The sequence below is a fragment of the Amblyomma mixtum genome, chromosome 8 (genome assembly GCF_055824585.1).
Source record: "Amblyomma mixtum isolate Tamu chromosome 8, ASM5582458v1, whole genome shotgun sequence".
NCBI classification, from domain to species: Eukaryota; Metazoa; Arthropoda; class Arachnida; order Ixodida; family Ixodidae; genus Amblyomma; species Amblyomma mixtum.
Window position 1 is genome coordinate 91156560 of NC_143019.1, and position 9680 is coordinate 91166239.

Here is a 9680-nt window from a genome sequence, read left to right on the forward strand (position 1 = left end):
GAGCGACCCAGAGCATGTGGCGCCACAGCACCGGGATGTTCTCCGTCCCCTCTGGTATGCATGTGTGTTGGATGTGTAAGCGGTTTAGCAGGCGGCGCCCAGGAACCGTCTGCGATAGCCGCGTATATTGGTTCACGAGGTGGGCCTCCCGCAACTCCTGATAGGAGTTTACCCCTCCCAACGCCTTCAGTTTGGCGTTGGAGGTAGCCACCGGGAGGTCCAGTGCTCGTTTTGTTGCCTTCCTGATGATGGCGTCAATGCGCTCGTCTTGTTATTTGGTGGTGCGTAGGCATGGCACGGCGTAGAGGATCCGGCTGGTCACGAAGGCATAGGCGAGCCGTAGCGCGTCCCTGCCCCGCAGACCACCCCGCTTGTTGGAAACACGGCGGATCATGCGCCCTACCTGTTCACCTATGCTCTTGAGTTTCGCTATAGTAGAGTCCGGCCTAAGTTTGTTATTGATGAACAGACCCAGGATCCGGAGCTCTGCCACTTCTCTGATGGGACCGCCCGACAGAGATATGTGTAGAGACGTGTTGTCCTTGTGGTTTGTCCTGAAGTGTAGGAGCTCTGATTTGGCGGGAGCACATTGGAGAACACAGTCGGCAGCATGTGCTTCGACTATGGAGGCGGCCTGCTGAAGGCGGTCCTCCATCTCCCCAAGGCTCCCCTCGGTGGTCCAGATTGTAATGTCGTCTGCGTAGAGTGCGTGTTTTATGCCCTCCACCTGAGCCAGTCGGCCGGGCAGGTGCATCATGGCGATGTTGAAAAGGAGCGGTGATAACACCGCCCCCTGCGGTGTAGCTCGTGTACCCATAGAGTACGGGCCGTATTCCTCGTCCTCGATCCGGAGGAGTGCCTGACGCGCAGAGAGAAAGTCTCTGACATAGGCGAAGACCTTCGCCCCGCAGTTAGTGGTGTTCAAGTTAGAGAGTATGGTGCCATGTTTAACATTGTCAAATGCCCCCTTAAGATCGAGGGTGATAATGGCCTTGTCGTTTTGTTGCATGGTTGTGGGTTGTATTATGTCCCTGTGTAGTTGTAGTAGGACATGATGTGCAGACATGTGCGGGTGGAACCCGAACATAGTGTCTGCAAAGAGGCCCTTACCCTCCATGTATGGAGAGAGGCGATCCCGAACCATCGTCTCCATGAGCTTTCCCACACACGAGGTTAATGAGATGGGTCTCAAGTTGTCCGTAGTCACGGCTTTACCTGCTTTGGGGATGAACGTTACAAGCGAGGTTTTCCATTCGAGTGGGAGTGGACAGCCATCCCAGATCTGATTTATGTATTGTAGCAAATGGAGGTATGCAGAGTCGGAGAGGTTCGCCAACAGTTTCACTGTTATGAGATCCCGACCCGGTGCCCCACCTCGGCGCACTTTAGCCATTGCCGCCTTAAGGTCATGCAACTCAAAAGGGGCGTCTAAATCCTGATTTGGCTTGCCGGAGTACGTGTACTCGGGCCCAACCGGGTCATTTGTGCGGCAGAGATACCTGTCGCACAAAGTGTCCGCAAGTTGCGCCGTCGTACCTTGGTACCCGTGCAGAGCCCGCCGGAGCAGTTTTTGCGTCTCCCCTTTCGTTTGAGAAGGGTCGATGAGGCTGCGTAAGAGACGCCAAGGCCCCTTCGAGCTCATCTGACGCGCTGCCGAGTTGCAGCGTTCTATCCAATTGGTGTCTGTGAGCTGGGCGGCATATGCCGCAGCCTGCTCCGTAAGTTGTGCAATGCGAGCTCTTAGCTTGCGATTCGTCTTGTGTTTCTTCCATCGTTTTGTTAAGCTCCGGCGCGCCTCCCACAGATGCAGGAGGTGATTGTCCACTGCGGGGATCTCGTCGGTGGTGTGAAGTGTTTGCGTGTGTTGTTTCTGTATGTTGGTGACCTGTGTTGCCCACTCCGCATAGCCGTCGGAGAAAATACGGGAGGGACGTCCTGAGTTCGAAATTGCTGCCAATTGGTTATTTTCGCCTGTCCCCATTTTTTGCGGGCTGCCTTCGCCAAAAGCGTGATGCGGAGAAGGCAGTGGTCGCTGCCCAGGGTATCCCCCAGGTTCTCCCATGTGGCGTTTGTAGTGTTCCTAACCAGAGATAAGTCAGGACACGTGTCACGGGTGACCGAGTTGCCCACACGTGTGGGGCAAGACGGATCCGTGAGCAACGTAAGACGAAGGGTGGAGATGAGCTCCGCCAGCTTGCGTCCCCTGGCTTTCTCGAAGTGATAGCCCCAGTGTAGACTGGGTGCGTTGAAATCCCCAATGATCACCAGGGGTTCATTGTTAGCCGATTTGAGAGCACGATAGAAAATTTCGCTGAAAGTAACACGCGGCTTATGCGGGGGGCAATACACATTAAGTACATGTATTGACGGGTCGCCGCGCCTGAGAGGCAGAACCCTCACCATGGTGTATTCCTGCTCAGTCTCCAAATCAAGAGCGACCTGAATCGCGGTGTATGCTTTATGCACAAGGATGCAGGTCGAGGGGCCCCCCTGAAACGAGCTATACCCAGATAATTTAGCATCATTGCCGGGCTCTGGCAAAGCAAGAAGCGCCGGCATGTCACCGAGGGACTGCAGGTAGAGCTGGAGATGTGACCGTTTTTTGTAAGCTCTAAAACCCCTGCAGTTCCATTGAATAATTTCGAATTGGTCTAATTTTTTAGCTTTCTGAGAAGGTTTGCCAGCCATATTGACCTTTTTATTTTAAGGTGCTGGGTAGCCACTCGGTTCGCGGGCCGGCGCAGCCCCAGGTAAGGGTTGCATCAACGCCGCGGCTATCGGGCCGGAACCGCTTTCTTCCGCTGCCTGTCGAGGAGCTATTTTACGTTTTAGCTGCGGGGAGTCGCAGGAGAGAGAATTTTGTATTTGGGAGCTGACCCAGGGCTGGACCGCATTAAGGACAGAGTCAGTCACCTGGGCCGCAATGTCGGGAAGCATTGCAGCAAATGAGGACCGGAACATGTCCTGAAAGGACTCGCGGACCGCAATCATAATTTGGTTCGGGAGCGCTGCCACCCGCTCCTCCAACTGCTGGCGCCGGCAGAGTGCCAGCAGTGTGGCATTGCCCCCCCTCTTTCAAGAGGCATCGACCCGATGCCGCACGGGCGGAAAAAAAATAATGAAGGCAAGGCGGAAGGTGAACGGCGCGAGTGTCTGCGTGAAAAGGGGCTAATGGGAGTAATACGGCTTCAGTCGCGCCACGTGGACTACTTCGGGCGTCGGTTGTCGTGAGGACCGGACAGTTCCTTGAGGGAGCACCTCGTAGGTCACCGCGCTGAGGCGGCGTAACACCTGGTAGGAACCGAAGTAACGGCGAAGAAGCTTCTCTTAGCGCCCCCGCAAGCGGATCGGGCTACACGCCCAGACTTGATCACCGGGTGTGTAAATCACTTCCCTGCGGCGGAGGTTGTAATACTCGGCGTCACGTTGTTGTTGGTGCCGGATTCGCTGTCGAGCAACATAGCGAGCGGCTTCGGCGTCACGAGCAAATTGGTTCGCTACGAAAGAAGAGGGAGCAGGATCCGGAAGAAGCATGGCGTCCAGCATGGTCAAGGCTTCGCGACCGTGCACCAAATGGAACGGAGTGAAGCGTGTCTTTTCGTGTAGAGCAGTGTTGTAAGCGAACGTGATGTAAGGCAGTATCCGGTCCCAGTTCCCATGGTCATCGTCTACATACATCGAAATCATGTCGGCAATTGTCTTGTTAAGCCGCTCAGTCAGTCCGTTCGTTTGCGGATGGTAAGCTGTAGTCCTTTGATGGCTGGTGCCACTGAGTCGAAGTACCACGCTCGTAAGTGCCGACGTGAAGGCGGTGCCCCTGTCAGTTAATACGACTGTAAGGGCTCCGTGACGAAGTACAATGTTGTGAATGAAGAAATGTGCAACTTCGGCTGCGGTACCACGGGGAAGGGCCTTAGTCTCACAGTAGCGGCTAAGGTAGTCAGTGGGAACAGCAACATACCGGTTACCCATGGAAGACGCCGGAAATGGGCCGAGTAAGTCCATGCCGACCTGTTCAAATGGGAGGCGTGGGGGATCGATCGGCTGCAGGAGCCCGGCTGGTTTAGTCGGCGGCGTATTCCGGCGCTGGCACTCACGGCAGGTTCGGACGTAGCGGTGGACAACCGCAGCAAGCCTGGGCCAGTAGTACTTGTGACGTATACGCGCCAACGTGCGGGAAAATCCGAGGTGGCCCGAAGGAAGGTCGTCGTGGCACGCACGCAGAACTTCGTCACGAAGCGCTGTAGGTACGGCAAGCAGATAGGCAGTGTCCGTTGGGCCGTAATTCTTTTTATAGAGGACACCATCGCGCAAGCAAAACGATGACAGCCCGCGTTTGAAGATTCGAGGAGGAGATGGAGCAGTTCCTTCGAGATACTCGATGAGAGGAAGCAGTTCGGCGTCGGCCCTCTGTTGGCGGGCAAGGGTGGACGCGGTGACAGCACCGAGAAAAGCGGAATCGTCGTCGGACTCGCCCGTGGAGCAGGGAATCGGAGCGCGGGATAGACAGTCAGCATCGCTGTGTTTCTGGCCGGACTTGTACACGATGGTGACATCAAATTCTTGTAGCCGAAGGTTCCAACGAGCAAGCCGCCCCGAGGGATCTTTCAGATTCGCCAGCCAACACAGGGAATGATGATCGCTCACAACCCGAAATGGGCGCCCATACAGGTACGGACGAAATTTCGTAACGGCCCACAGCACAGCCAGACATTCCTTCTCCGTGGTGGAATAGTTGACTTCGGAACGAGACAAAGTGCGACTGGCGTAAGCAATCACGCGTTCTAGACCATCCTGCCCTATTGAAAAATCCGGTATCGCGGCAAACCGGATTTTACCGGAACATATCGGTTTCATACCGCTCCGGTATCACTCTCATACCGGCGAGACCCGTCCGGTTTGATGGCTATACCGGTTCATACCGGTCCGGTATCGATCCCAAACCGGACAGACCGCTCCGGTACGGAGCTCATACCGGACAATCCATTCCCGGTTCGAAGCTCAAACCGGACAGACCAGTCCGGTACCGAGCTCAAATCGGACAGACAGTCCGGTACGGAGCTCAAACCGGATATACCAGCCTGTATTCAGAGCGATATGTGCTGCGGTTTTAGTGCTTGGTCTGCAGATTGACTGTTGTACGCCAGCAGATGTTTTTTAGGGGAAAGGGGGGGGGGGGGGGGGGGTCAGCGTGCGCATAAGTGCGATAATCAACACATACACGGTTTTGTTGAAAGGGCTAGGAAAAGAAAAGGGCTAAGCGTGAGCTTCTCAGTGGCAAAACATGCAGTTTGTGCATGAAACGCGGGGGCTGCATGAAGGGGTTTTGCGGGCAACCGCCATATTGACTTCCCGTGCAGCACCCTGACAAAGCCAGGGCCGCTGTGTGCGGGCAAACGGCTAGTATACATCCGCCAGCAGCCTTCCTAAGTCCTGCGCAGATTACTCTGGATTTCACAGTGCAGAACTTCACGACTGGCTGATAAACATGGCGAGCCTCCGGTGACTGCGCCAGAGGCTCCAAAAGGTTTGTTACTGTCGCGTTCATTGCAGCAGCTGTTCGCTAGCGGCAGTCTGTAGCGACGCATCGATGAAGAAAGAAAATTCTTGGTTTTTGTGCAGGAATTCTTTGCACTTCTTGTTCGTGAAGTGATTGCCCATTGATAACTCAACTTGTCCAAGCGCCATCGCGAGCGGCCCCCCCCTTCCCTCCATGAGGAAGAGATACTAATCACAAATCGCCGAAAACATTTCTATCGACGAACAAGAAAAGGTTAGCTAGTGAAAAGGTACAGTGCTAGAGAGAACAAAATAAAAACAAACTCCCGTAGAAACGTCACACGAGTAACCTGTCTTTGCGCACTTTATTTTTCAATTTTTTTTTCTTTCTTTCTTTCCTCTCACCACCGGCTTCCCTGTTTTTCCTGGGTCCACTCTCAAAAAAAAAAAAAACCTGCTCAACCCTGTTTTTTTCTGTCGGCCTTTGTTCCTTCCCCGAGGTCTCCATTGTGTCTGACCTGACACTCCCAGCCCCCTTCCCCGAAATGGCGAGGAGGCACTCACTCTACAGCCAACTACCGAACATTTTAAGCCGCTCTCCCTACCACACTCCCCGCGACGCTCCATGAAGTGGAGAGGGGGCCCCGATTCTACTTGTTGTTCACTGTGTCCGGTCGCGTTTGTTTGGAACAGGTTTTTCTTTCCTGCGGTTGGGTTGAGTGTCAAGGGATGAAGGTAGCTGAGAAAACACGCTGGCACTCGCTAGTCCTCGTTGAATTTGTGTTATACAGTTTTTGGTGCCTTTCATCGTGTTGCTTGATCAATCCACGATCGAAGATGACATTTCCTTCCATGCGTACATCCAGTGCAAATATGGTGGAACCCTATCGTCCTTCTCTCAGTGTTGAATGACTTCGCTCCGAAAGACGTGAGTGGTGAACCGTGACATTTACAGACATTTGACCGGTGGAGGCCACGGCGGTGAAGGCGGATTTTATGACGGCGACGTCGTGCTGCTAGGATGTAAGTACGCATTTCAAATCACCCTGTTTTTTAAGCACTGCCTCCGTCTCGGTTATATGCTCGGCGTCAACAGAAACGTTCTAACTGTCCAGTGTCTTTTTAACTAGGAATTTGTCGATTGCACAGCGTAGAGGGACGAAATAGCTCAAAATTTTCTTTCAGTTACACACCGAAACTGCTTGTCCTTCATGATAACACGACTAAAATTAGTTTTATGGTTTGTATTCTTTCTTTACAGAGGCATATCGTGTATACGTGCGAGAGCAATCAGCGATAAGCGTCCTGAGGGGGAGCGGCTCAAGACCTTGAAAAAACATCACGCATCGCATCGATGCTGCGGTATGTGCCGTAAATAATGGAGGATGACCACGCAAGCACCGGAATCGTCCGAGCAACCTGTTTACACACCAACAATGTTACGACGCAGATTTGCAATACATTATTGATTCAAATATGGAAGGCGTGAGGTGCATTCACGATACTGAGCATTGCCAATGCTCAGGGCCTGGCGTCTTGAGACGCCTGGCTTGTCTGTGGCTTGTCTGGGCCCACGAGGGCCCGCAATTCAGAGCATGGTTTGTGCTACTGGGGTATGCATTTGTAATTATTGCATACAGGACCACCTCGGGAATGGAATTTTTATTCCTTCGGCAACGTGGGCAGCAGTTATGGTGGCACCCAACGATTCGCGTTTCTGCAAGGACGCAGCCTTTGGACGACTCCACAACTCCTGGAAAGGAGCGTTACAGGGCAAGCTTGCCATCGCAACCTGAAGTCAGAAGCCTCCACAGTGGGCAGAAAGCCAATGACTCCTGAAAAGCTACAAGCCATTGGCCGTAAGTTGCATGTCACAGTGCTCAATGCATTATGTTGTGTGTCAGTGCCCAATTAAATGATAAGCTGGGGGCATTATGTACTACCAATCATATTTTCTTTTCTGCAGGTGCTTTTGACTACTTCATTGGCCAGCACCCTGTAGAGACCCCAGCGCCGGTAGATCGTCGCGAATAGTTAAATTATTACCTCAGTGAGCTGGTTCAATACATGCGAAAAAAATAAACATCTTTTGGAGTTTTTGATGCATTATAATACTCACCAAGCTACCAATACTTGGTAAAAGCTAGGAGCAAATAACACAATTGCACATCGACTGCTATACGAGTCGCTGATAATCGCAGGTTACCAGTTTCTGAGGCTCTGTATATTGCAGCAGTTGGCATGTATACTTATGGCCCCAGTTTTTGGGCAGATTTAGTCCAAGTGGGATATATTTGAAGCATTTTATTCCTGCCTTTTTTCTGTGATACAGGGCCCTCCTGCATAATACGGGCCTAGCCTGTAGAATACAGGACTGTCCTGTATGCCGGTCTGAATTTTAAACCGGAACCGCATACCGGGTTATTGTACAGGATTTGCGATACCGGATTAGCGGAGTATCCTGTACAAAACAGGAGAGTCCTGTATTATATAGGACTGTCCTGTTTTATACAGGATACTCCGGTAATCCGGTATCGCAAATCCTGTACAATAACCCGGTATGCGGTTCCGGTTTAAAATTCATACCGGATTTTTCAGTAGGGCATGCCATTGAACAAGGATCGCACCGAGGCCAACGTTACTGGCATCAGTATGTAGTTCCGTGTCGGCGTCCTCGTCGAAGTGGCCAAGCACAGGTGTACATTGGAGACGGGACTTGAGTTCCGTGAAGGCTCTTTCCTGGTCCTGCCCCCACAAGAAGGGTTCAGCGTCTTTCGTCAGGCGGGTCAGAGGCTCAGCTACCTTGGAGAAGTTATGAACGAACCGGCGATAGTACGCGCAGAGGCCCAAGAAACGACGCAGACTCCGTTTGTCTGTGGGCTTGGGGAAGGCAGCTACGGCGGCCGTCTTTTCGGGGTCTGAACAAACGCCTCGAGCGCTAACAATCTGACCAAGAAACTTCAGCTGATGAAACGCGAAGTGACATTTCTCTGCCTTGAGAGAGAGACCAGCGCAACGTATGGCCTTGAAAACAGCACGCAAACTTTTCAGGTGCTCATCGAACGTGTCGGAGAAGATCGCGACATCGTCTAGATATATGAGGCACGACTGCCACTTCAGTCCAGATAGCACGGTGTCCATCATTCGTTGGAATGTGGCAGGGGCCGAGCACAAGCCAAAAGGGAGCACCTTAAACTCGTATAAACCGTCAGGGGTAATAAAGGCGGTCTTCTCTCGGTCGCGTTCGTCGACCTCTATTTGCCAATACCCACTGCGGAGGTCAAGCGACGAAAAATAGGTGGCATGGCGAAGCCGGTCTAGAGAGTCATCAATGCGTGGAAGAGGGTACACATCCGTTTTCGTGACGTTATTGAGGCGCCTGTAATCCACGCAGAACCTGAGGGTGCCATCTTTCTTCGTGACGAGGATAACAGGTGATGCCCAGAGGCTCGTGGACGGTTGTATGACGTCGTCCTGGAGCATTTGTGTAACTTGGCGGCGGATGGCGTCACGTTCTTTTGAAGATATTCGATAAGGGCGCTGACATATTGGTCTTTGGTCGTCAGCAACGACAATTCGGTGCTTTGCAAGCGGCGTCTGTCGCACCTTCGAAGTTGATGCAAAACAATCGCGGAAGGAATAGATGAGGTTTTCAACGCAGCATTTCTGACTGGCCAAAAGGTGCGGGTTGGCGTCGGTCGGGATGGCTGTAGCTGTCGCCTCGTCGTGGTCTGACATCGTGGACAAAGAGCACTGCCTGGTACACTCTCCGAGCTCGACAAAATAAGCGACGACCTCTGTTTTCGTGAGATGTTGCGGTTCACGGGTAAAGTTCGTAACTAAGATGTCGGTGCGACCGTTGGTAAGATCTACTAGGCCTCGAGCTACACAAACTTGCCGAGCGAGTAACAGCGACATGTTCGCTTCAGCGATGCCAAGGGTGCCGGTGCTGCCATTACACTCGACTGTGACGAATTTGCTGGCTCGCGGAGGGATCGTTACATGGTCGTCACATAGCCGAACATTACTCTGCAGGGCTCGCTGTGGGTGTCAACGGCTCGCTGGGCGGAAAAAGATACCATGAGTTCCCGAAGGTCGATGACCGCACCATACTCTTGAAGAAAATCCATGCCCAGAATGAGGTCTTTAGAACAGTCACTTAAGACGGCAAAGGAGCCAGT